Below are 27,110 nucleotides of genomic sequence, written 5' to 3'. Positions count from 1 at the left end.
GGCTTCCGAGATGGGTCGTATAAAATCCACTTAAATCCAAGGATTGTTGAGCTATGCGCCACGACCAAAACCTGATTCGAAGGAGATGGGTCGTGGAAATCCACTTACAGCCATGGATTTCTGAGCTATGGGTCACGACCCTAAGTCGATTCGTAGGGGGTTTTTTGAGATGAGTCGTATGAATCCACTTACAGTCCAGTTGTAAACGAAATTATTGCGTCACTGGCTACGTTAATTTCGAAGAACCAAAAAGTCCCACGAGTCGCGAAGCTGGTTCGATCTTTTTGTTGATTTCGGGTCGCGGCTAGGGGAAAAAAGGGTTAAGAACCCCTCCTGATCTCTAGCCATTTCTCAAACGGGGGGAAGGCGCCATCTATGAATGCTTCTCGCAATCCCAGGAGGAAAGCACCACAGCTCGGACTGGCGTCGGGAGTCCCGGAAAAAACACAAGACGGTATTAATTCCAGAGCAATATATATATATATATATATATATATATATATTTCGCAGGAAATTTGGCGCCAAGGGATAGGGAAAAACAGAAGAGAAAGAAAATGGACCACGACGCGAACTCATTCTGGAACAGACTTGACGTCAATGGCCGATCAAGTCCGAAAATATCACTGTCCATTGAAAAAAAAAATAGAATGGCTTCCATAAAGCTAGGATATCATCAGAAAGAGAAAAAAATTCAATATGAATAGACAGCGTTTTTTCGAGCATTTAGGGAAAAAATATGGTCTATGTAAATTCCCGTAAGGGATATGGAATTCCAGATAGGAGAGAGCTGTCGACAAGATGTCGGAACTCTGCGTGTCTTTTCTAAGAAAAACTTGAATAATATCTGTACTTTTTTTGTGTGTGTGTGTGTGGTACAATTATTGTCAATCTTAAATTACAAGATGTCGTTGCTGCCGACCTTGCGTACAAAATGAAAAAAAGAAGTAAACTTTCCCTTTTTCGTACGCATCGTAATGACGCGGCTCATCTCTACTAATTAACCTCGCGAAATTAATTCGACAGTGATACGTACCGAGTCTATTTCGAAGAAATTAATTGCTATCTTGAAAATATATGACGGACAACGACTAAAATAAGAAATATATACACACACACCACACAACTCATTAAAAATATATGAAAGCAGACTGACGCCAATGTCTTCCGCGGAATTGCGGTTATTTATAGCGACACTCGCGGTTAAAAAACAGAAACAAAGTTTCGGTTCTATTTTTAGAAATGGTTTTATAACTCTCGAAATGATTTAGAACCACTTGGCGTGGTTTTTTTTTACGTCTGAACTGGACGTATCCTTCGGCGAGTGAATTGGTGGTAATTGGTACAGTAGCCACCGCTTATAAGAATCATCTGCTTATAAAGTGGGGGGGGGGGTGTCCTTCAACGGATGGCCCGTGGGCCACATTCAGCCCTTGGAGGCTTTTTTGTCGTGGCCCGCCCGCCGATCATTTTTAGGAGATGAATGAAATCATTGGAAAACGATTAATTCCAGGATTAGTTGAAAGAAATAGTTTCAGAATTTACATAACATCCAGTTTTCTGTATATCTCGCAGTTTCAGAATTATTGACAGGAATGGTTCTAGAATAAATGGAAGAAATAATTCCAGAATATTAATGAGTACTCGCTTCGGCAGTACTAATACTAAAATTGGAACGATACAGAGAGAAAACGGAGAATATTAATGAAAGAAATAGTTTTAGATAAATGGAAGAAATAATTCAGAAATTAATGAAAGATATATAGTTCTAGAATAAATGTAAGAGAGAGGAGAAAAATGATTTCGGAATTAATGAAAGATATAGTTCTAGAATAAACGGAAGAAATAAATTTTGGAATTAATGAAAGAAATGGTTTCGGAATTAATGAAAGAAATGGTTTCGGAATGAATGAAAGAAATAGTTTCGGAATGAATGAAAGAAATAGTTTCGTAATTAATGAAAGAAAGGGTTTCGGAATGAATGAAAGAAATGGTTTCGGAATTAATGAAAGAAATGGTTTCGGAATTAATGAAAGAAATAGTTTCGGAATTAATGAAAGAAATAGTTTCGTAATTAATGAAAGAAAGGGTTTCGGAATGAATGAAAGAAATGGTTTCGGAATGAATGAAAGAAATAGTTTCGGAATTAATGAAAGAAATAGTTTCGGAATTAATGAAAGAAATGGTTTCGGAATTAATGAAAGAAATAGTTTCGGAATTAATGAAAGAAATAGTTTCGGAATTAATGAAAGAAATAATTCTAGAATTAATGTAAGAAATAATTCTAGAATAAATGGAAGAAATAATTTCGGAAGTAACGAAAGAAATAGTTCTAGAATATAAATGGAAGAAACAATTCCAGAATTGATGAAAATTCAGAAATTACGGATAGAAATAATTTTTGAATTTAATTGAAAAATAATTTAAAAATTGGTGAAAAAAAAAACTTAAAAAAAAAGTAGCATAACAAAACTTGAAAAAATAACAAAATCAACAAAAGAAATAATTTCGTGATTTTTGATAGAAACAAACAATCTCAATAAAAGAGTAATTGCATTATTACTGGAACAAATTATTTCAATACAAGATATACAGAAGACTGGATGTTGTGAAGATATTTATTATTTGAGATGTTAATTTTTTAAGGAAGGAAAAAACTCATCTCTGCCTCTACCGGGAGTCGAACCCGGGCCCCTCGATTGCCGGACGAGTGCTCTGACCACTAAGCTACAGAGGAGATAGAGCTTTTCCTTCGCTAGAGCGTATATATGTATACATTCATGTCATATGTCAAATGATTTCAAGATATATTGAGAAGAAATTTAACTTCAGAATTACGGAAATAAATAATTAAAGAATCATTTAAAGTGATTTCAGATTACAATTAATTAATCTAATCAGTAACTATTCAAATACTTTTTCAGAGTTAGTGAAAAAAATTATTTCAGAACTAATCTCAATTGATAAAAGAAATAATTTCAGAATAAATAAAAGAATTCAGTTATTTTTGTCCCTGTTTAACTCGGCGCCCAACGGGCCCCTCCTATTAAGGTCACTAAATTACGTGAATTGGTAGTCCGCGTTCTTTGTGGGGCGTTTCATTTTTGCCCGGAGTGTCCGAAGAGTTGAAGACCCCCGACTTATAAGAATCAAATCGGCAAAACGAAAACCAAATGCTATTTCAACATGAGCAAAGGAGGTCGTGGTTCAAAAATTTTGGGAATCACTGCCGTAGAGGAATGTGTACGAGATGCTTGTAACAGTTAAGTATTAGGGCGGATTCACATCTGCAGACACTCACCGTGTCGGGTCAGACACGGCAAACATCGTTTAACATAAAAGCAATGAACGTATTCATATCTATCACATCGTGGCTGCGCAGGCGAGACAGACATTTTTATGTTAAAGAATGTATGCCGTGTCTGACCAGCACCTCCCCTAGAGATATACGGCCTCTGCAGTGTTTACCATAAACGCCATTCAGACTACCTAGGAAGTTTGCCACATTTTGAAACACAGCGTCCTATTTCGTTTCTTCTTATTTTGGAGTAGAATCTTCCTGATTGGCTCACAAAAAGCCGCGTAGTGATTGGATGTGGGGCATAGGAATCGCCAATTCTGAGCTCGATCATTTCTTTTCCTCACAACGACCCCTGAATATTCTGAGGGAAAATGGACCACTTACTGACTTCACGAGCAGACTGCGGAGGGTTCAAAAAAACCTGAAAGAAACTTATTTCGGAATTAGTGGAAATTTAGAAATAACGAAAGAGATAATTTCAGAAATTATTTCAGATTTGATAAAAATTAAATTGTTTTCAAAACTGATCAGAATCTAGAAATTATTTCAGAGTTGATGAGAATTTAGAAATAATTTTAGAATCGATGGAAGAAAACTCAGAAATTAGTTCGGAATTGATGAAAATTCACAAATAGTAAAAAGGGGTCATTCAAGTATTACGTCAGCATCGAGGGGGAGGAGTTTCGGATTTGCTGACTTTTGCTGACAAGGAGGGGAGGGGGCCAAAAATGGCTGAAAATCTGCCTACGTAATACTTGAATGGCCCCAAAAATGCAATAATTTGGGGCTATTAAAGGCAATCCTCGGATCCTATTCGTTCACTGACCCGTTAAGACGTCATTTATTTCACTGAAACAAGCGAAATAAGGAGACGTATACATACGTAACATGTAGGACAGCGTTACGTGCAAGGAATGAAATCGATGTTAATCGCGCAATATTTCTCTCAGCTGGATATCCCTTACCGATCCCGTTAATTTCAGGGTGAAATCCTTCTCCGTAACATTACGGTTTCTCCCGGACATCCGGCAACTACATCAAGCTCGCCAGCTCTTTTTTTTAGCCTTGAAGTTAATGAGCAGAAGAAATCGAACAAACACGCTCTCATCCACGCGAATAATCGCTATCGTACATGGCAATTGATCGATTTCTGAAGACGCTGACTAGTCACGGAGACATTTGACCTCTTGGAAAATTATTGGTCATTGTTATTCTCTTCTTCGGAGATAGATATTTTACAAAGAGTAGAAGCCATGGGTTGCAGTAGTGAATCTTGGATTTTTCTGCTCCCAAGCCCTTGGGAAGAGTGATCGAAGCCATCTGCATCTGACTTGAAGTGATGTACTAAATTGACACACAATTTGCCCTAAGCTACAGTTCTTCAAGGAAAGCCTCATTGAGTTACGACTTCGGGAGAAGAAAAAAAAGTGTCATTTTCGGGGCGTCCTGAGCCCAATTTATGTATGAAAAATTTTGAAAAATGAAAACGTGCGTCTCAATCCTAATGAAGACCCTGGTGGGGGTGAAAAATACATTGGCCAGATTTTGTTTTGAGGAATAGGGGGATAAGAATACGCTAAGGGTACGAGCTTTAGCAATGAAATCGCCCTCGTCTGATTCTTGAAGTTGCAGACATCCCAGAGGCTTATTTGCGGAAAAATTACGGCACTTAGTCAAATGTTGGATTTTTTGCTCATAAACTCTTGGGAGTAGTGATCGAGAGACGTCTAAAAATGCGATAGATAATTTAATCATGTGAATTATTTGAGTGACGTCAGGTACTTTACGGGACAACGAACCTACACAAGTCACATCTGCAAACACATCGGCCTGGATTCGTGACTGCATATTATATTTTCATACATAGTTGAAGATGCTTGCCTCCAGTGGCAGATGAAAGTCGGTCGAAGCCCCGGGCGCAAAAGAAAATATTGGACCTCTTAAATTGGAAAATGTGTGAAGCTTGGGTTTTTCGGGGACCCTTTAGAAGTCGGGGCCTCGGGCGCGTGCCCAGTGCACCCGCCGTTAAATCCATCTCTGCCGGCCTCCACTCTATAAGCAGCTAAAAATACCCAATCCTCTCCAGCAGCGGCGTAGCCAGAAATTTCGTTCGGGGGGGACCACTTTCATTTTGGGGGGGGGGGGGACCAAAGTGACAGAACAATGAATTTGGCCATCTTTTTCCCTTTTTTCGGTCATTTACTCACATTTCGGGGGGGGGGGGACCATACCCCCAAGTTCCCCCCCCCCCCCCCCCGCTACGCCCTTGCTCTCCACTATGGAGATGTATGTCTATGCTTCATTGGCAACTGAAGGTGTTTGCTTCCGTTTCATTCCTGCTAAAAATGCCTGCCTCCACTCTATTCGCAGTTGAAGATGCCTGTCTCCACTCCATTCATAGCTGAAGATCCCTGCGTCCGCTCCATACGTATCTGAAGACGTCTGCTTCCGTTTCATGCATAGCTAAAGATGCCTGCCTCTTCTCCATTCACAACCGAAGATGTCTTCTCCGCTCCATTCGAAGCTGAAAATGCTTACCTTCACCCAGGCGTTGATCCGGGGGGGGGGGGAGGTAAATACGGGACGATTCATAAACGAACACAATAAGTCCCCGCGCCTGCAAGATATGTAATAAAATAATTGACAACAAGACAAATGGTCGAAAAGCGGGCGTTATGTAATGACAACCGAGACGTACTGGTCACAACACTGCAGATGGCCCCCAAAAGATAAAAAAGATGGCGTGCGTGCTCGATCACAGATGTGAAGACATAACCTTCGGATGACAAACGACTGTATTGGCACGTAGTCACGAGTTAAAATAAATAATTTCGAGAGGAAAAAGTGACACAAGTCATCTAACCGTCGATGAGAAGCAGGACAGACCTCTCAGACACTAAGAAATAAACAAAAAAAAAATAAATAAAGAAGACAACGATGGGAGCTATTCCGAACTAGACATGTACCATGCCCTGCAAAAAAGTAGGGATAGGTCCAACTGAAGAGCCACATCTTCTTCTCCATCTGCAGTAAGACGTTTTTCCTGTCATTCCCTAAAGTACGTGGCTCTGCTCACGTCTACATTTTGGCTTCGAAATAATAATAATACAGCGGACACACACACGCACGCACAAAAAAAAAAAAAAAGAATTGGAGTATGAACATTCTTCAAGACTGGAAAAAATGAATGGAAAAAGAGGTGTTGACACCAGGACTGACTGCTGCGAGCCATGGTGAATCCTCTCTTTCTGGAGACAAGAAAATAAAAAAGATGGACTATCACCCAATTAGCCACTAAACTTGTTCTCGTATAAATGGTAGTGGTTATAGTCCTAATGGTGAATTTTCAACATGGGAAAAAGAAGAAAACAACGTCTTTCGGAAGATGATGAGTCTGTGTGAGTTGAGTGCAAAAAAAAAAAAAGAAGAAGAGGCAAGAGAGATAAGGCTTCATAGAAATCCTTCCATAGTGTTGGCTGGTAAAGCAGAGAGAGAGAGAGACAGAATCACCATCCAGTGTCTGTTGTGGGTTCGGTTACACAGTCCTCGCGAACTGTCTCCTCTTACAAGTCTCTAGGAAGTCACTGGGAACAGATATTCCCACTTTTTATTTTTTTTTAATTTTCAAGTCCTTTCGATGCACATCTCTTATATAAGTGATCCTTCGCACCGAAGTGAATGAATGATGATGCAATAAAAAAAGAATGAATTGCGTCTGTTGTTTATACAGCGAAGTGCGAAAACGTCCTTCGAGGTCGATTCTCTGACTCTCTTATCCATGGTTTGTATGTGTGTGTAAGTGTGTGGCTTCATACTATGGTATGAACCCCCATAGATAAAAATGAGAACAAGGCTTTGTGGTTTTTGTTTTCTTTAAGATTGTTTGGTCTTGGATATACGCTAGTATATATATATATATTTATTTTTTGTTTTGGTTACATATGTAACGTCACTTTCGGGAAGTGAAGGATGATGTTGTGTGATGTGATGATGTTGCCCTGCATTTTTTGCGATTTAAGATGCGTAACTAATAGAAAATACGATAGAGATTATTGAGAGACCTCAAAAAAAATTCGAGATAAAGATTATTGAGGGACGTCATTTATTTGAGTTATTTCTATCAAAATACGAAAGAGATTGTTCAGGGACGTCATTTATTTGAGTCATTTCTATCAAAATACGAAAGAGATTGTTCAGGGACGTCATTTATTTGAGTCATTTCTATCAAAATACGAAAGAGATTGTTCAGGGACGTCATTTATTTGAGTCATTTCTATCAAAATACGAAAGAGATTGTTCAGGGACGTCATTTATTTGAGTCATTTCTATCAAAATACGAAAGAGATTGTTCAGGGACGTCATTTATTTGAGTCATTTCTATCAAAATACGAAAGAGATTGTTCAGGGACGTCATTTATTTGAGTCATTTCTATCAAAATACGAAAGAGATTGTTCAGGGACGTCATTTATTTGAGTTATTTCTATCAAAATACGAAAGAGATTGTTGAGGGACGTCATTTATTTGAGTCATTTTTATCAAAATTTGAGTGACGTCGAAATACGAAAGAGATTATTGAGGGACGTCATTTATTTGAGTGACGTCAAAAAATACGACTGACATTATTGGATGGCGTTGAAAAATGCGACTGAGATTCTTGAATGACGTCAAAAAATGCGATAGAAATTATTTAGTGACGTCAATCATTTGAGTGAGGTCAAAAAAATGTGTTCGAGATTATTCAGTAGCGTCACTTATTTGAATGTTAGAAAATGCAATAGAGGTTATTGGGTCAGTCTAAAAATTGCGATAAATATTATTGATTGACGTCAAAATATGCGATAAAGATTATTGAATTTTATCAAGTATTTGAGTGATGCCAAAAATGCTGTAGAGATTATTGATTGGCGTCAAAAATGCTGTAGAGATTATTGATTGGCGTCAAAAATGCTGTAGACATTATTGATTGACGTCAAAAAAATGCGATAGACATTATTGAGTGACGTGAAAAAATGCGTTAGGCCCCTTTCACACACACCGGTTTCATCCGTACGAAAACCATCCCAAATATGCCGTCCCCGAGGGTGGGGATCGGTCAACTCAAGAAAAAATAGGGCCCCTTCACAAAGGGCGGGAGACAGTTGCAGCCGGCCAAACGACTAGCAGGCTGTAACAAACGGCTAATTAACAATGGTTAACAAAAGACAACGACCGGATGGCAAACCGTGACAGCATCTTTCGGAACAGACGAAACCGGTGTGTGTGAAAGGGACCTCTGGTGGCGTAAAATGCGGCTTTGTATCAGTCAGAGAAACTTATTTATCGTTCATGTGTGTGTGTGAAACGTTTATTCTAGTGTTCAAATAGAAACGGTTATCAGGGACGTAAATTTTTTCATTCAGTGAAAGAAATTTCTCAGTGACATGAATTTTTTTTTTTGTTAGAGAGCGATCATTTCGACACCACTGCTTTTCTCTCTCACGTTAAACGTTATTCTTTGGTGTTCAGATAAACAGAAATATTTGGTGACTTGAACGTTTTAACTAGCGGTCTGTTAACTGAGCCTAAGCAGTGCTGATCATTTCCGTGTCTTTAACTGAGACTAGGCTTCTCGGTGACGTTGGTTACACAATGTGCCCAACAATGCAGCTAAACACATCCTATAACTTAGCATTTTCAGTACACTTTCGTGGAAGCTCAATTTGCCGACAAGGAACATCATTATACTAGGATACCGTTACCGCTACTGTGTCTGCAATATTCCATTATGCAGAATTACGCCGCATTCATCATTCACGAACTATTCGAAATTTCCAGCTGGTTTTGCTTTTTGTCGGTCTTATCTCAAAAAACGACCGGAAAAATCAGATTCGTCATGGCTTCCTAATAACTCTGCCGCCATTTTAGATGCACACACGGGGGTGAAAAAAAAACCCCATATTCTTACGATGTGAGAAGAGTTGGAGCGACACAATCGACGGGTCTCCCGGGCACCAACAAAGCTACATATTAAAAAAAAAAATGTCATTCACCGAAGGTTAATTGAGATTTGTTCCAGAATTTCAGATGAATCCGTCTACCATGGTTAGGCTTTTTTTTTCCCGCCTCGTGTATCCTCTCTCTGCACTCCTGTTCTCGTACGCGATCACATTACCCGAGAGTAAAACGGCAATGGCGGAATCTAGGGTAATCTTACCGGCGCCAAACATCAGCAAATGACTTTCTGTTAATTAGTTGCCAACGGATAGCACAAAGTAAAAAAAAAAATCGGAGATGAGGCGACATCGAATTATGAAAAAAACATGGCGATGATCACACAGAGTTTTGATGGATCATTTCTTTTTTTCGGTTTTCTTGGGCCATTTGTCTGTATTATCCGAGATGATTATCTATGTACTTTGTATAGACGACGGCATACATCTGAAGGTCTTTCTAAGATGCCTTGCGATACGGCGAGGGGGGGGGGTTATTTCATATCAGATGGAGCACCCTTGGTGACACACGTACATATACCCCCTTTCCTTCCAGATTGTCGTTTTTATGGCAAAAATCTGGCGGCGATCTGTCGACAACGATTCATGTCACTTCCCGTGACTGCTGGTGAGTACGGTCATCTTTCGCTTACGGGACGATCAAACCTAGACACATGGTTATAGGAACGATTTCGAGCGTCTGCACAAAGAGGTCCATCTCAGTTTGGATACGAGCCGGAAGCTGATGGGCTTATCACGTCACTGACTTTTAATTATTTCACGTTGTTATTGTACGTATACTTTGGCCATACGAAAACTTCAATATTTAAGTTTCCATCAATAGTAGAACTATTTATTTCATTAATTATATATTTCAATTAGTTCTGGGTGTTGTTTTTCTTTTTTTGGCGTGAAAATGTCAGGTGTGCGGAGGCAATTCCGCCCAAACGAGCCTAAGTTTCTGTCGAATTAATTTCAAATTTCAACAACTCAGCTAAAAATAATAGACGTAGCGCCACCATCTGGGCCTCGTTTTAAAGAAGAAAGATGGCAATTAGTGTCATTACTGCGTTCTGAAAGTCGTGTCGATCGTCACGAACTGCGCACTCGCAAGTGGAATCCACGATTTTCGACTTTCCGGATTCGACACGTGTCCATAAACGGGATCATATCTTAGAGACTAATTACTTTATCGGGGTGAATTAAGTATTGTTTGGAAAAAAGCACATGTGTTAGTAAAAAAAGGGTATACCGTATATACCCGTGTATAAGCTGACTCGAATATAAGCCGACCCCCCCCCCCACACTTCAGGACCACCAAAGCCGCAACAAATTGAAAACCCGTGTATAAGCCGACCCCAAAAAAACCGTGCATTTCAGAGAAATAAAATTCTTATACTGTATTTTCACGCAAAATGAATAGTTTACGGAAATTTACAATAGAAAATGATTCAGACTTTTTTATCCGTTTTTTCTGAGTCTCCAAGCTCATCGCAATCCACCAGATCATCATTGGGGGGTGCGGCATCTTCGTTTTTATCCTCATCTGGGCGGTCATCGCTATTGCCACTTTCAAAGAGGATATCATCTTCATCAAATAGTCTTTGAAAGGATTGTTGATGCTCATATCTAAAGGCTGTACAATCAACGTTAGCCACCACCAGCCAATGATGTTTTCGATTTCTTTGCCTCGGCTTTGACATTATCGGTTCTGTGGGGTTTGAGCATATCCCATACCACTAATGCCGGTTTCTCGAACACTGCTACAAAAATGACTACTGATTGTGGGGGGTCGATATTTTCCCATCAAAAACTGACTCGAGTATAAGCCGACCCCCCACTTGAGGAACGATTTTTTTCCAGAAAAAAACTCGGCTTATACATGAGTATATACGGTATGTGTTATTATATATATTACAACTTGTTTAGGGTTCTAAGTCCGTATCTTAGAAGTCAAAAAATACGAGGCTGTGAATTCGAAAAAGTTTGGAAATTTCCTGATCTTTTTTTTAATGCTGCGATATATGAGGGCTACCTGAACTACAAAAATCGGGTGCGAATGCGTAGAGCACAAAATTCTGAAGAGAATGACACCGAAAATGCCGGGCCCGAACCCGATACCAACGCGCAATACGCGAATATTCAGGGTGACGCCTTATTAAGTACCTTGGCCGCAAATTACTGGCAAACCTAGAGGCATACTTCCAATTTTTAGAAAAACTACCGTAAACTGGGTTACTCTCTTGGACCCAAAAGTTGGCATTTTTATACATTTCCTATCAAAAGGATATAGCCTTCAAAACGTTAATTATACTGATAACCTAATTTTTACTACTTTTATGGTACGGCTTTTGCACTAAAAAAAAAAAAAAAAAAAACAGGGAGCACCCCTAAAAAACAATCCAGTCATCTCGAAATTTTGCATGCAAATTTCGACGTATGCAAGCATACATCGCCGCCAGGAAGGGTTTCCATCAACTACTGATTTGAACATTCAATGTGCAGGAAACAGTTATTTTCCGGATATTATGCTGAGGTGAACTCGGAAAGAAAAGTCATCACGTCTCCGCCGGGACTCGAAAACCCAGGGCCTCTTGTATACCGGCCCATTCCTTGATATATCTTGGTCTGAGAAAAAAGCCATCTATATCTCTCTCTAAACCGTCCCACCCGGGGGCCATTTCCTGAAGTTGAGGCTACTAATGCCTCAACGCGCCTCACGCCACAGTGCGTGAAATACATTCATGTCCATAAATTGAGGATAATGCCAGCTCCGGCAAATAAAGGTTCAGAAACAAAACAAACGTTACTTATTCATAAAGCCCATTTATTAAACAAAAGATAAAGAACAATAACGATGGTGTATGTATGATACCATTCATAAAAACTACGATTTTTGCTCCCTGGAGCAATTGTGAAAAATATCTCCTTTACAAAAACTTTCTATTACATGGTTGGTATGATGGTTAATATATTGTATGTCTCCTATGCGATGAAATACAGTTCGTACAACGCCTAGGCATGCTGAGTATCAAATTATCGATCTGATCTTGGGGAAGATCACTCCACTCAGCAAGCAATGCTCTCCGAAGTTCCGGTACACATGTAGGAGGTGGTTGACGGGCTGCAACTCGTCCGCCAAGCATGTCCCACACATGCTCTATCGGATTCAAGTCAGGTGAGAATGCTGGCCATTCCATACGGGTTATATGCTCAGATTCAAGGCATTCGTTTACGATGTTTGCTCGGTGAGGACGGGCGTTGCCATCCATAAACACAAATTCTGCGCCCATGGCACCCCTAAACAAACGTACATGTTGTTCCAGAATGATGTCCCGATAAATTTGGGCTTTCATGGTTCCGGTTTGAACATGCAGATCTGTTCTGGAACCCAGTATAATTCCACTCCAAACGAGCAATGCTGCACCACCGTAACGGTGTCGTTCAATGATGTTCAGTGTTACTCTTGGTGGTAACGGGTACCTGGCGTTCCCCATAAGAAAGTCCGACGTGAATCAGACTGCAAGCTAAACCTGGACTCGTCGGAAAACATCACACAAGCCCACTGTGACGATGTCCACATTGCATGTTCTCTACTCCAGGCTAATCGCTGCCGACAGTGAGTTGCCGTGAGCGGAACACATCTGACAGGCCTGCGAGCATATAGACCAATATCTCCCAAACGTCTGTGCACGGTTTGCCTTGAAACTGTGGTACCCGTGGCTGCAGATAGCTGACGAGACAGGTCGGATGCTGTGCTCCGTCTGCTTCTTTTGGCAGTTACTGCCAAATACCGGTCTTCATTCGGCATTGTAACTCGGGGGCGACCTGTACTGTAACGTCTACTGACACTTGGAATCGTTGCCAAAGCCTAGAGATGACACTTTGGGCAATTCCAAGTTCCTCGGATACTTCCATCTGAGTACGCTCACATTCCGATAATTCTACCACGCAAAAAATCATCCACACGCGTCCTCTGTGTCATAACTATTCGCTTATGGCACTAAGCGCCTTATAGAACTCTTGTGATCAATTTCACTTCATTGCCACCATTCCTTATATACCCCCTCTTACACTCTCGTCATTGTGACGTACTATCGGCATCATCTGGTGGCTTCCTGAAATTTGCATATCATTCTTGCAGATGTGTGTGATAATTCTACAGGTGAAATTTTTACTTTAGATTTCGATTTCCGTGTGATTCTGAATTATCCTTAATTTATGGGCATGAGTGTAAGGAAGGCAGGGTCATGTCTCCAGTGGTGTAGATGGTAGCATGCCCGCCCGGTATGCGAGAGGGGGCCTGGGTTCGAGTCCCGGTGGAGCCGTGATTACTTTTCTTTCTGAGTTCACCTCAGCATAATATCCGGAAGACAACTGTTTCCTTGATTGTGATTTCTGTTTGCCGTTTCTTCTTCATATCATCGAGTATGTTGATAAGTAGAGCCCGGATTATATGCACTAAAAAAGTGGCAAAATATGCTCTAAAAATATGCAAATAAGCACTTTAAAATGCAAAAATAAGCACTTAAAATGCAAAATGTGCACTAGAAATATCGAAATGTGCAATTAAAAGGCCGAAATACGCACTGAAAATTCCAAAATATGCATTTCATTTATAAGTGCATGTTTTTGCATTTATAAGTGCATATTTTTGCATTTTTAAGTGCATGTTTTTGCATTTATAAGTGCATATTTTTGCATTTGCAAGTGCATATTTTTGCATTTATAAGTGCATATTTTTGCATTTGCAAGTGCATATTTTTGCATTTATAAGTGCATGTTTTTGCATTTGCAAGTGCATATTTTTGCATTTATAAGTGCATGTTTTTGCATTTGCAAGTGCATATTTTTGCATTTATAAGTGCATGTTTTTGCATTTGTAAGTGCATATTTTTGCATTTTAAAGTGCTTATTTGCATATTTTTAGAACATATTTTGCCACTTTTTTAGTGCATATAATCCGGGCTCTACTTATCAACATACTCCAAACATACTTGATGATATGAAGAACAAACGGCAAACAGAAATCACAATCAACGAATTCAATTTTCATTGAAATAACAATATTTCAATGAAAACAGTCACTTTCTTCATGGTGTGATTCGTGTTGTTGTTGTTGATTAAATTTTCTTGACATTTTAGGTTTCTTTTTTTTAAACCAAAATTTTTATTCTATGTATATGTTACTGCCAAAGCCCGAAGTGAAACCAGTTCTCGCAAGGGCCGGCCACTTCGCGAAAAGGCGGGAAATCCCTGGCCAAAGCTCGATGTGCTAATGATGTAAGACGGCCGGTAGGAACCAAATAATTTTTTATTTTTCAATCGCCAACGTGTGGTACATGTCTACATAGAAGATCTTTTCTGCCAAATTTTGAAGGGAAAAAAATTATTACCGCATCGTCACTGGGATTTGATGTGTTGCCATGACTATTGTGGACATAATTATCAAGAAAAAAATGCGCCAACTTGACTGATCCCGAATCATATCAGGGTAGCTTTGGTCCAGCTGCATTTTGCATGAAATAAAGAATTTAAACATGTAATGGGCTAAATTAAGAACTAGAATCTAGAAATAAAAACCCTAGATGCATTTTCAGACCTGCCAACCTTGGAAAAGCAAAATTCCTGTAATTTCCGCACAAAAATCCTTGCAAAAAAATCCCGAAATTCCCTGCGAAAATCCTGCAAGAAGCATACGATAGCATAGCTTCCAACTTTGGGGAATCAGAATTCGGGAGGTTTTTACGCAGATCCAAATTCTGTGTATAAAAATCAATACAATTCTAAAATTTTTTAGAAAACAATGTAGGGATTTCTCCTTTTGCAAAAAACGTGACATCGTGCAAAGACATCGCTCCAAGTCGCCAATCATTGCCAACCAGGTTAAGTTAAATTACCTGTCATTACTGTTTTCCAATCAAATTACGCCAACAAAACAATTGCCATCGGGCTCTAAACGGGGCCATACAGACGCAACTGGAAATATGGTCAAAGCAAAAATACAAGTAATCTCGCCAATTTCGGATGTTACAAGGTCCAATTGACGTTGGCTGTTTAGCGAATTTTCTCTTATCCCCACACTGAAAAATTAAATACAGTCTAACCTCGTTTTAACGAATACCGTTATAGCGAAAATCTCGTTTTAACGAACACTTTTCTTATCCCCCAAATAATTTTACATAGGGACAATGCTAGGTAACGTAGAATTCCTTCATAACGAAATTTCGTTTTAACGAAGTGATTCCTCCGGTCTCTTGGCGTTCGTTATAACGGGATTCGACTGTATTTTTTTTTGTTATTTTGCGCAGTGGTGACAATTTACACTACGCTTGTGACGTCATTTCGGAGGATTAAAACTGGAAGCATGTCTTTCTCTTCCAAGTAAATTCTTTGGGAATAATTTTTCCCTAAAATTAGGGATTTTTTTTTACCATCATGGTCGAAATTCGGGAGATATAAGAACTTTTCGGGAGTCCGGGAGATAGAGTGGAAATTCGGGAGAACTCCCGGAAAATCCGGGAGACTTGGCAGTTATGCGACAACTTCCTGTGTATAATCCGTGGAGTAAAAGTCAAAATAAAGAAGAATTAAATGTAAAAAATGAGCATATTTTTATAAGGGGCCGTTCAAGTATTACGTCATCATCGATGGGGGGGGGGGGATTTCCAATTTGCTGACTTTTGATGTCAAGGGGGGAAGGGTGGTTTGGATAATGCTTACGTCATCAACCACCCTTTATGAAAATAAGAGTTAGGTTTCAGAGGGGAAGAGCTGATGAAATTTTGCTGACAAGGGGGGGGGGGGAGGAGAGGGTCATCGTTTTGCTGACAAGGGGGAAGAGGGGGTCAAAAATGGTTAAAAATTAAAAATGTGCTTACGTAATACTTGAACGGCCCCTAAGGTGCTCGAATCTCTTAAGATTTCATTAAAGAGGAATAAAAATTTACGCGTTTGTATGTATGTTTCTTAACCTTTTCTGGCCCGTGGCCCCCCCCCCCTTTCAACCATATTTTTTTTTCTCGTGGCTCCCCTGTCTTACCCAGAGTCTTCGACCCTCATCTAGAAGCAAGATATCTTTTATACGTATTGAACTGATTTTTTTCCGTGAATTTATACTGAATGGAAATTTTGCAAATAAGATTGGCCTCCAGACCACTGGACTATAATTTATTAAGTTCCTCGCCAGTCCGAGTTCTATTCAGGGCCGTCTCAACACCATGAACCCCCTCAGGCAAAGTGATGCTATGGTAGTCCCAATACTTATAGCTGGAAATAAACAGCCTACATGTATCCTACTTATTTTCAAAATTTACTGTACAGTCGGCCTCCCGTATTCGCGGTTTTTTCCTTTATTGGAATTTTTCTCTAAAATACTCAGCAATCGTCGTTCCCGTGTTTTATTTACAAAATCTGAGTTGTGCTTGTTTAGGATGGCTCATTTTTCTAGTGCTACTGATAATGCTTTGAAACGTAAATCAAAATGAAAACTTGACAAGAAAAATTTGATATATTGACTGCTTGGCGAAGTCAATACCTTCTGTGGTCCGCCATTACGGAATCAACGAATGTTCGGTGAGTTATATCAAGAAAACGGAATCTGAAATTCGTTCAGTCGTAGCTGTAGCCGCACCTGTGGCAGTCAAAACTTTGCAGCACCTATGGGATCCATGTGTTTCACTGTGTTTTGTGGGTACAAGACTGACACAAAAAAGTATTTTAATTGATTGTAATATTATAACAGAAAATGCGAAAAATTTTACAATTCCATAAGGAAAGGGCTGGTGAAACGTCTATTTCATCAGAATCTTATGCAAGTAAAGGTTGTTTCATAGGTTTAAGAAACGATTCGGATTGCGCAATGTAAAAAGCACTGGCGATCAAGCCTCTGCCGACCAGGAGGCAGCTAGAAAATTTCGAAAAATTTGTAGAAAACTATTAAAGAGAAGGGTTATGCACCTCACCAGGTGTTATGAAGTAGTAGAAGACAAGTTCACCACAAGTAACATAGCGAAAGGGATTCGCAAGCTGAAATCAGCAATAGATTATTTTCATAACATAAATCCCTCTATTTTACGTTCTTCACATGTAGAAAAATTAGTAGAGGAAGCCTTGCCAGCATACTCCGACATATTTAATGATATGAAGAAGACACGGCAAACAGAAAAATGACAACAACAACAACATTCTTTCAGAAAACATCGCCAACAATCGCTGCATCCTCTTTTACATTCCCTTCTACCTCTGTGTCACCCTGCTCTTTCTCGTGATATTCAATAAACGAGATATACAATAAAAAACCTATGTGACATGAATGTCGCTCCCCACTTGTTAATACAAGATATACAGAAGACTGGGTGTTGTGAAGATATTTATTATTTGAGATGTTAATTTTTTAAGGTAGGAAAAAACTTATCTCTGCCTCTACGGGAGTCGAACCCGGGTCCCTCGATTGCCGGACGAGTGCTCTGACCACTAAGCTACAGAGGAGATAGAGATTTTCCTTCGCTAGAGCTAGAGGAAACCGGGTTCGACTCCCGGTAGAGGCAGAGATGAGTTTTTTCCTTCCTTAAAAAATTAACATCTCAAATAATAAATATCTTCACAACATCCAGTCTTCTGTATATCTTGTATTAAGAAGTGGAGAGCGACATTCATGTCATATATATAGCCATCTGGTTTTCTCCATTTTCTTCCGTGGCCCCCTTGAATTATTCCAGTTCCACTAGGGAGCCATATGACCCTCGGTTGAGAACCACTGGATTACAGGACATTTTTTTTGTTCTCAAAGTTATTGAGTCCGCCTATCAATTTCCACTGAATGTCAGCTCGTTCTTCTTTGAGAATTTCATCTGGAATTTTTTCATGATGTAGATGGCAAAATTCAGACTGGATAATATCATAAGCCTCATCTTCATGTGAAATTTCAATTGCTCTTAAGATGACTGATGAATATTTTTTCATAAAAAAAACGTGCTTTAGAAAGTGAAGATTTCTCTACTAAGTCGTTGTCAGCCACGTCAGCATTAACGAACACTTCATGATCATTAGGGACCTTTTGAGTCATGTAAATTACAAGTAGCAATGCAAAATTTTCTCACGTAACAATGAAACTCTACCTTTACTTTTTGTGAATCTTTCAAAAGCGAAACCATTTTTTCTGAAGACCTAACGATCATTAAATCTGCATCAGTTTTTTGGTTTTCAACTGAATCATGTTTGATACTCTTAGTTGAAGATACACTTTTCACGACAGATAGCAAACAAATTTTGACAATATATCTTCCAAGAGATACAGGAGAATTGATCTGACCTTGTGGATAATGGGCTTATTCGATGGTAACAGTAAATTTGTTATATCGAAAGATGGCAAAATAAATGTCAGAAATGAACAGATACTCTGTTTACATCATTTGACAACAACATGAAAATTCTTTCCTCCCGTGTCAGTACACGAGGACATTTTATATATTCTGGGACTCTTTTGATTTCTTTTCAGACACTTTAGGTTTTTTAGCAACATTTTTCCAGTAGTTTTTTCATTTGTTCTTGTCTTACAGGAATTCGTTATATTCCACTGATATTCCGATATTTAAGAAGGGTTGTAGAGAAGCTGTGTGTCCAATTATCGTCCAGTGAGTTTGACGAGCTCCCTCGAAAATTTTGGAAATTATTATCAAAAGGCAGTTTGTGAAGTGGATAGACGAGAATAATGTATTGTCGGATAATCAGCATGGGTTCAGGAAGGGGAAGTCATGTGTAACTAACCTCCTTTGCTTCTATCATCACGTGACTAAGGCTTTGGGTGAGGGCAAAAATGTAGATGTTGTTTACCTTGATTTCCAGAAGGCATTCGATCGGGTCCAACATGGTAAACTTTTGAAGCGTTTACGCGAGATTGAGATTGGTTGAAACTTGAATTGGATAGAATCGTGGTTAAGAGATAGGCCACAACGAGTGATGGTGAATGGGGAATTCTCTGGTTGGACAGGCGTCACAAGTGGAGTTCCTCAAGGAAGTGTCCTTGGCCCCATACTTTTTCCACTTTTTATCAATAAACTCGATCAGGGTATCGATGGGATTACTAGCAAATTCGCAGATGATGATGTGAAGCTAATGGGGGTAATCGGGAATCAAAGCGATAGGGAGTTGCTCCAGACCAACTTAAACAGGATTGCAGCATGGGCAAATGAATGGAGCATGACGTTTAGCGTTGATAAGTGCATGGTCGCTCATTTTGGTTCGAACAACCCACGGTTCTCTTACGAGTTGAATGGTGTCACTATCCCGGATGCAACTAGGGTCACCGATTTGGGAATTCTCATTGACGAGCGGCTTAGGTTTTCTGAACATTGTTCAGCGGTGGTGAAAAAAGCGAATAGAATGCTTGGTCTCATTTTCAAAAAAGTCTCTTCGCGTTCTCTTAAAGTCATTCTTCCGCTTTTTCGAGGCTTAGTTCGTCCTGGACTGGAGTATGCTGTAAGGTTTTGGAGACCATACCTGCAGAGGGACATAGACTTGGTTGAAGGGGTGCAGAGAAGAGCTGCGCGTGTCCTTATTGGCACACAAGGCTTGAGTTATGAAGAGAGACTTCATTTTCTGAATATGTTTACATTGGACGAACGCAGGTGTCGAGGAGATATGATCGAAGTGTTCAAAATTTTCAATGGGATGGATGGGATGGACCATGAACTTTTAGTACACCGCCAATCGACTGCTTTTACAAGGGGACACTAGTATCGATTGGTGAGGGACAATGCAAGGTTATGGTGTCGCAGGGAATTTTTCTCTAATAGGGTTGTTAATAAATGGAATAGCTTATCCCCGGAGGTAGTAAATTGTAACACAATTGACACATTTAAAAAGAAATACGATAAACATGTTGGGGTAAATCGAGAAGCTATCCATACTTAGAATAAGACAACCATAAGTATTCTTTATGGGCATTGTATAATATTTTATCATGTGTATATATTGTTTACAATTTGTGTTAATTGCATTTGTAATTGGGTTGCTGTATTTTTGAAATATATGACATCCATATTTTTATGGGCATCTTTTTCTCAGCCACCTCGTTGGGCATTTTTCCTGTTGTGGCGTTGTATTTGTATTTGTATTCCCTCTGACTTTCGGGATGGTATAATGTTTAGGGGGTATCTGCCTTATTCTACTTTAGTTCTTCCTTCGAAATATGACAGTAATTCTTCCCATTGCTCCAACAACCTTGCCAAACATTTGTTTAAGAAGAGCCATCTTGTTGTTACGTGTTCAAGTACTCAGGTTTTTTGCTGCACAAATTTTGAAACTTCTCTTTTCACTTGGGACTACTTTAAAAATAATAAAAAAAATATCGGTAAGATATTCTGTTATGTTTCCTGGGAGACATTCGGCTCCCTTTTCGGCAGCCAAATGAATGAGATCACACGGGCAACCTATAACAGCTAAAATGGTCAATATTATTTTTTAAAAATGCTGAAACACCATCATAATTTGCCCACCATAACAGGCGCGTTGTCCACACTTAAGGCAATACAATTTCCTAATGGAATATTCTTTTCTTCCAATCAGATGATTATCAATTTGTAGATATTTTCTCCTGTGCTATCACCAACCAGAACAGGCACCTGGAAAAGAACATTTTCAATCAGACTACTTTTGGAAGTGAATACTGTCACAATAAGTTGGTAGTACTTCTCAGACTTATTGCTGCCGTCAGTCAAAATCGAAAATGAACATTTCTGCATGAAATGGATCAATTCCATTTTCGAAGCGTTCCCCACTTCAGCAACAATACACGATGTTTTCGTTCTTGAAGATGCATATTTTTTGGCAATCTGGAAGCATTTTCTTTAAAAAAAAAGGGTACTGGCATGCTCCGCACAAGAAGTTATGATGAATGTTATGTAAATAAACACTCGGCATGGATAAACGCATCAAAAGTGAAATAGCTTTGAGCAAAATTTAAGTTTTTGTTACTTTCCGCAATCTTACAATTGTCTATATGCTTCCGCGTGTGACAAGGGCGTAGCGGGGGAATTGGGGGTCTGGTCCTTCCCCCCCCCCCCCCCCGAAATGTGAGAAAATGACCGAAAAAAGGGAAAACGATGGCCAAATCTATTGCTCTATTACTTTGGTGTCCCCCCCCCCAAAATGAAAGTGGTTCCCCCCCCCCCCCCGAACGAAATTTCTGGCCACGGCTGAATTTCAATTTCAGCATTGATGAGAGATAGTCTAAAATAAATGAAAGAGATAATTCCAGAATGAAGAAAAGAGATAATTCCAAAATTAAGGGAAGAAAAAATTCTAGAATCAATGGAAGAGACAATTCCAAAATTAATGAAAAAGATAATTCCAAAATTCATGTGAAAGCGGTAATTCTAGAATTAAGCTAAGAAATAATTCCAAAATTAATGAAAGAAAAAATTCTAGAATTAATGAAAGAAATAATTCCAGCATTAATAAAAGAAGTAATTTCAGCATTAATGAAAGAAACAAATCCAGAATTGATGAAAGCAATTATTTCAGAAATAATGGAACAAAATTCCTGACTTAATCAAAGAAATTTTTCAGTATTAACGAAAGAAATTATTCCAGCATTAATGAAATAAATAACTTAATCTTTTTTTTTCATCTATCCGTTGTTTTTTTAATCTTTAAAACGCAATATTTAGAGAACGAACTGTACATTTCTATGGACAAATTGCCAGGCACGAACTGTGTTTTCACCGAGTCACGTGATTTCCCCGCATTCGATGCCGCTGCCATCGCGGCGGCTGGATGCTCCCTCCAGTAATACACATAAGCTCGATGTAAATAGTCAATCGCAGAGTGATTCTCATCTTGGTTCTGATATAGAGTTCAATTTCGTTCGGGGGGGGGGGAACCCCTTTCGTTTCGGGAAGCGGGGGGGGGGGGGAGACCAAAACGATAGAGCAATAGATTCAGCCATCTTCCCCCCCCCCTTTTTCGGTCATTTTCTCAGATTTCGGGGAGAGGACCAGACCACCAAGTCCCCCTCCACCCCGCTATGGCCTTGATATACAGACGGACATGACCGCTGACCGCCCAGAGAGAGACCATCTTGGGATAGTTTTCGCTCTTTCGAAAAGGGATGGACCTTGATATACAGTAGTATTTAAGGAGTTGAACAAATAGCATTTGAAAAAGCAAACGGAGGCTAAAGAGATCCCCTCTTCCCCCCTAAAACTCCGGAGGTTATACTGTTCCATCCATAATATTCATGCTGCCATCTTATCGGAAAAATAATAACTATTTGTGTGGTGATTATTTAAAAAAAGAAAAGCAAAATATTCCATTCAGTGTGGTTCATTCTGAGTGAAGCTGAAGAACTGAACTGGATGTCCGAATTCAGGTTCCCCTATTTTTTCGGTACTAAAGCCGGGTTTTCCTAGGAGCAGGTTTCCTGTGCCACGCGCAACGTGATTCGCTTATCGCGACACGCCGTCCACTCACCAGTAAGGAAAGCAGCATGGCTGTTTTCCTATAGAGCGCAATACGGCTCACGACAGCGCTTTACGTCGGGCGTGATTGGCCGACTGCTTCTGGAGGAGTCAAATGCGTCGTGCGCCGCGGTTTTGCCGATATTCTCTTCACTCTTGTGTGCTTTATTTTTCTTCCCTTCAAACCGGAGCATGCAGACGACCAGACGACAGAGTAGCCGATGCCAAAGCCATATACTTTATATAGTCGCCTGATCTGATGCGTCTCGCTAAAAAAACAAAAACGCGTAGCGTGATTATGAAACACGTTTCTGTCGGTCGCGAAGTAGTCTAATTCGGTTCACGCTGCGCAACAAACCTATTCCTAGGAAAACCTGGGTATAAGGAAGTGCCAAAAACAAATAGCCCTGGTAGAAGCAAACGACAGGCAAAAAGTTCCCCCCTTTTTTATTTTACTACTGCTGCCATCTTATTTTGAAAATAGTAACTATTTATCAGGTGGAGCTTAATTTTCAAGAAAAGCAGAATACTTCATTCAGTCAAGTTCCTTGTGGTAGAAGCCCAAGAACTGAACTGAATATTCTAATACTCGGTTCAGTTATTTTTCTGGTACATAAGGAAGCATTCAAAACAAATAGCTTCGGTGGAAGCAGACGACACATGAAAAATAAGTTTTCCTCTTTTCTATTCTACTACTGCTGCTGCCATCTTACACAACAAATAATAACAATTTATAAGGTGAAGCTCATTTAAGAAAAAAGCAGGCGACCTCATTCGGTCTGGTTCCTTATAAATTAAGCAGAAGAACTGAACTGAATGTTGCAATTCACAGTTCAGTTATTTTTTAGGTACATGAGGAGATGCAAACAAACGACCTTGGTAGAAGCAGACGACCATCCAGATTATATTATAATTACGCTGACCATATTTTCCCGAGAGAAATACGGGTAAATACGGGACATCGCCAAAAATGATACCAAAACCGAATATATTGCTGAAATTTACGGAAAAATCACAATGGCGGGAAATGAAACGTTACTGCAAATTGTAGTGGATTAAAATGAATTCCATGATAAAAACACTTTCACCAAGACAAATGTGGGAGATTAATATTCTTATCATAATATAATTTATGAGTTGAAAAATAACTTCAATCTTTGACTTTAATAAAGAAAAAAAATTCAAGTAGGCTTCGTAAAATACAGGAAAAACCGGGATGCGTTTGCCAAAAAGTCGGGACGGCCATAAAAACCGAAAATACCGGGACTGTCCCGGGGAATACGGGACATACGTATGGTCACCCTAATTATAATGAGAGTTATAATTCCAGAATTAATGAGATATAATTTCAGAATTAATGGAATAAATAATTCCAGAATTAATGGAATAAATAATTCCAGAATTAATGGAATAAATAATTCCAGAATTAATGGAATAAATAATTCCAGAATTAATGGAATAAATAATTCCAGAATTAATGGAATAAATAATTCCAGAATTAATGGAATAAATAATTCTAGAACTAATTTAATAAAATGTTTTTTTAAGTAATTTTCATGATAACTATATATTAAAACAACTTTTCTATTAAAGAACTTAACCTAGGTTTTCAAATACGTAATGTAAAATTACATTAAGTATTTGAAAAAATATTGGGTAATGATCATAAGCTACAGTATTATTCTTGTAATTAATAAGAATATTATAATAAACTAGTTTATATTGCTTAATTAATCACACCCATTGAAAAGTCAGACCTTGGTATAACATCACCCACGGAGACGGACCGAATAAAAGTGACTTCATAAGCGGGGCGAGATTTAATGAGCAAACAAAATTTGCCAATGCTGACAGGACATTCAAAACATTCGACGTTGAAAGTAGACTAATCATCGTTATACCGAGGTCTTACATTATACGAGAGTCCTGTAATGTATATTTTACGAGAAGGGTGAGGTATATATAAGATTATATGTCTAACCTTATTATTCTGGAATATTAAATTTGTCAAACAAGATCTTTACTCACGTAATTTTCGAGTCCAAATAAACGATACTACTTCGAATCCTAGACTTATCATGGCCTCAATAGCTCAGGGCTGTGTCCTTGGCCCTCTGCTTCACAATTTATAACATGCCTGATTTCCTAGTGACACCAAAAGGAACTACTGTTACTTATGCTGGTGTTGGTGCCATAATTTGTACAGATAAAAAACAAGGAAAGCCTTTTATCAAATCTTCAAGAGATGGTCCAAAAAGATGGACCAAAACGCCAACTGATTTCCGTAACCTTCAACCTTTCAGACATTGCGGGCCAAATTAAACTTTACACGAAGCCCGCGGGTGTGGTCTCAAAGTCATACCGTTGTATTCTCAGTTATCAAACCAGTAAAATTTATTGGACACTTTTATATATATATATAGAAACATTTATTTTCTGGATATTATATTGAGGTGAACTCGGAAAGGAAAGTCATCTTGTCTCCGCTGGGACTCGAACCCAGGCCCTCTTGCCCACCGAGCGAGCAAGAGTATTACTTCACTGTGGCGTGAAGCCTTATTCCCGCCACAGTGCGTGAAATAAGGAAGGCAGGGTCGTGTCTCCAGTGGTTTAGATGGTAGCATGCTTGCCCGGTATGCGAGAGGGGGCCGGGGTTGGAGTCCCGGCGGAGACAAGATGACTTTTCTTTCCGAGTTCACCTCAGCATAATATCCACAAAATAAATGTTTCCTTGATAACTTACACTAATTAATCAAAGTAAGATAATACCGAATCGTCAGAAATTCCACCTGGGAATGTCTACGGTTTAGTAGCAGTGATTACACAAGAGTGAAGGGTAATGAAAGCGCGTAACCCATATTTCCTAGGACATTCCCGTCATTTTTCCCTTTCCGACTTTTTTCTTGAAAAATTTCCCGTTTTTTTCCCTTTGTTTAAACGGAGCTTTAGTTTTTATTCTTTACTGATATCAAGGATGAAAATTATTTTCCCAACTTGTAACTATTATGATAATTATGGCTATAAATATTCTTTCAGCCAACATGTTTCTGCGTGTGCATCAGAGTTGTCGGAAGTGTTTTGAGCCCGTGGGTGCTCGTCTTTAGTTTTATATGGGAAATTTTGATTTCCGAATCACTTTGAGGGTGCTATTACCAGCACCCACAGCACCCTCAGCTGCGAGTTGTGATGTTTGAACTTTTTTCTCTTGGAATTCGTTTTAATGCACTGTAATTTAGTAGTGCTTCATCTTAACTTTTCTTATTTCAATAACTTTGAGACCTCCTTGCAATATGAATGGCTCATCTGAGGTCTACACGGGATATATGGATAATTTTTTAATTGTAAGTATACCGCTTGGAATAACAGTTCACCATTTGCGGCCAAGGGATTTATGTTATCCCCCGTATATTCACTGCAGTGATGCGTGTTAATTTTTGGTTCGGGTCCGGCCATAGCCCCCACAAGGTCGGGGCTGACAGGGCTCTAGCGCCCTACCATAGGCAGTGATAGGGTGATAGACTTGGAAGTCTGGGGGGGGGGGGTGGCACGGTCATTATTGCTGGGGGGCAAGATGATGATAATGTCGATTCAATTATACATATATACATTAGATCTGTCGACTTCACCTTTGATGCTGGGGGGGGGGGGGCAATGCTCCCCCCCACCCCTAGGGCCCGGCAAAAATCTCATTATTTCTTGCTTTTTCGCGCTATACATGAACTATAGAAGGGCCCGTGAGAAGTCTGACAGGGGGAGCCCGCAAAAGATCCCAGCCTATGGCCCTACTCCTGGATGTGGGGGTCATGGGTTCGGTGTTTTTGATACCAATTTCTTTGAAATTTTGTGCTCACTCATTCGTGCTCGATTTTTGTAATTCTGGTTGCACTTTGCCCTCATGAATCGAGACATTTTAAGAAAATCAGGAAATTTCCAAACGTTTTAAACTGTGGCCTTGTAACTTTTTTTAGCTTCAAAGATACATACTTGAAGCTCAAAATGAGTTGTAGTACATGTACACCTCTTCAAAACAACACTTGTTTCACTCAGATCGGAGAATTAGTCCTTCAGAGATATGACCCCTTTTATAGACACATGTCGAAACCGAAAATCGGGGGTTCACTTTGCGCAAGCACACAGTTCCCAGTTAAATTTCTAGAAACTTTGAGCTCACAATCTCTGACTGAAACGAATGGCGACGCAGAACTAGCACAAACTTTTATGGCGGTGCTATTAAAGTTTGAAATTACTTCGACAGAAACCGCCAACCGCCACTCATTTCGGCAAGGTTGCTTCCTCACGCCCGGCATCAATTTTAAAAAACGTTTTAACTCTTTAACGCCCAGATAGAAAACCTGGGAGGGTCGTGAAAATACCACGTTTTT

General features: G+C 39.4%; 1 non-coding gene across 1 annotated transcript; it reads right to left on the bottom strand.

Annotated features, from left to right (window-relative positions):
• Positions 1 to 2,662: 2,662 nt before the first annotated feature.
• On the bottom strand, positions 2,663 to 2,734 carry TRNAA-GGC (transfer RNA alanine (anticodon GGC)). Its single transcript has one exon. It is a non-coding gene; the product is annotated as a tRNA-Ala (tRNA).
• Between the last annotated feature and the right edge of the window lie 24,376 nt (positions 2,735 to 27,110).

This window comes from Pholcus phalangioides, unplaced genomic scaffold (genome assembly GCF_987345545.1).
Source record: "Pholcus phalangioides strain wild (caught in Gottingen) unplaced genomic scaffold, Ppha-v1.0 ptg000010l_1, whole genome shotgun sequence".
Lineage (NCBI taxonomy): Eukaryota > Metazoa > Arthropoda > Arachnida > Araneae > Pholcidae > Pholcus > Pholcus phalangioides.
This window is presented reverse-complemented; position numbering and strand designations above follow the sequence as displayed.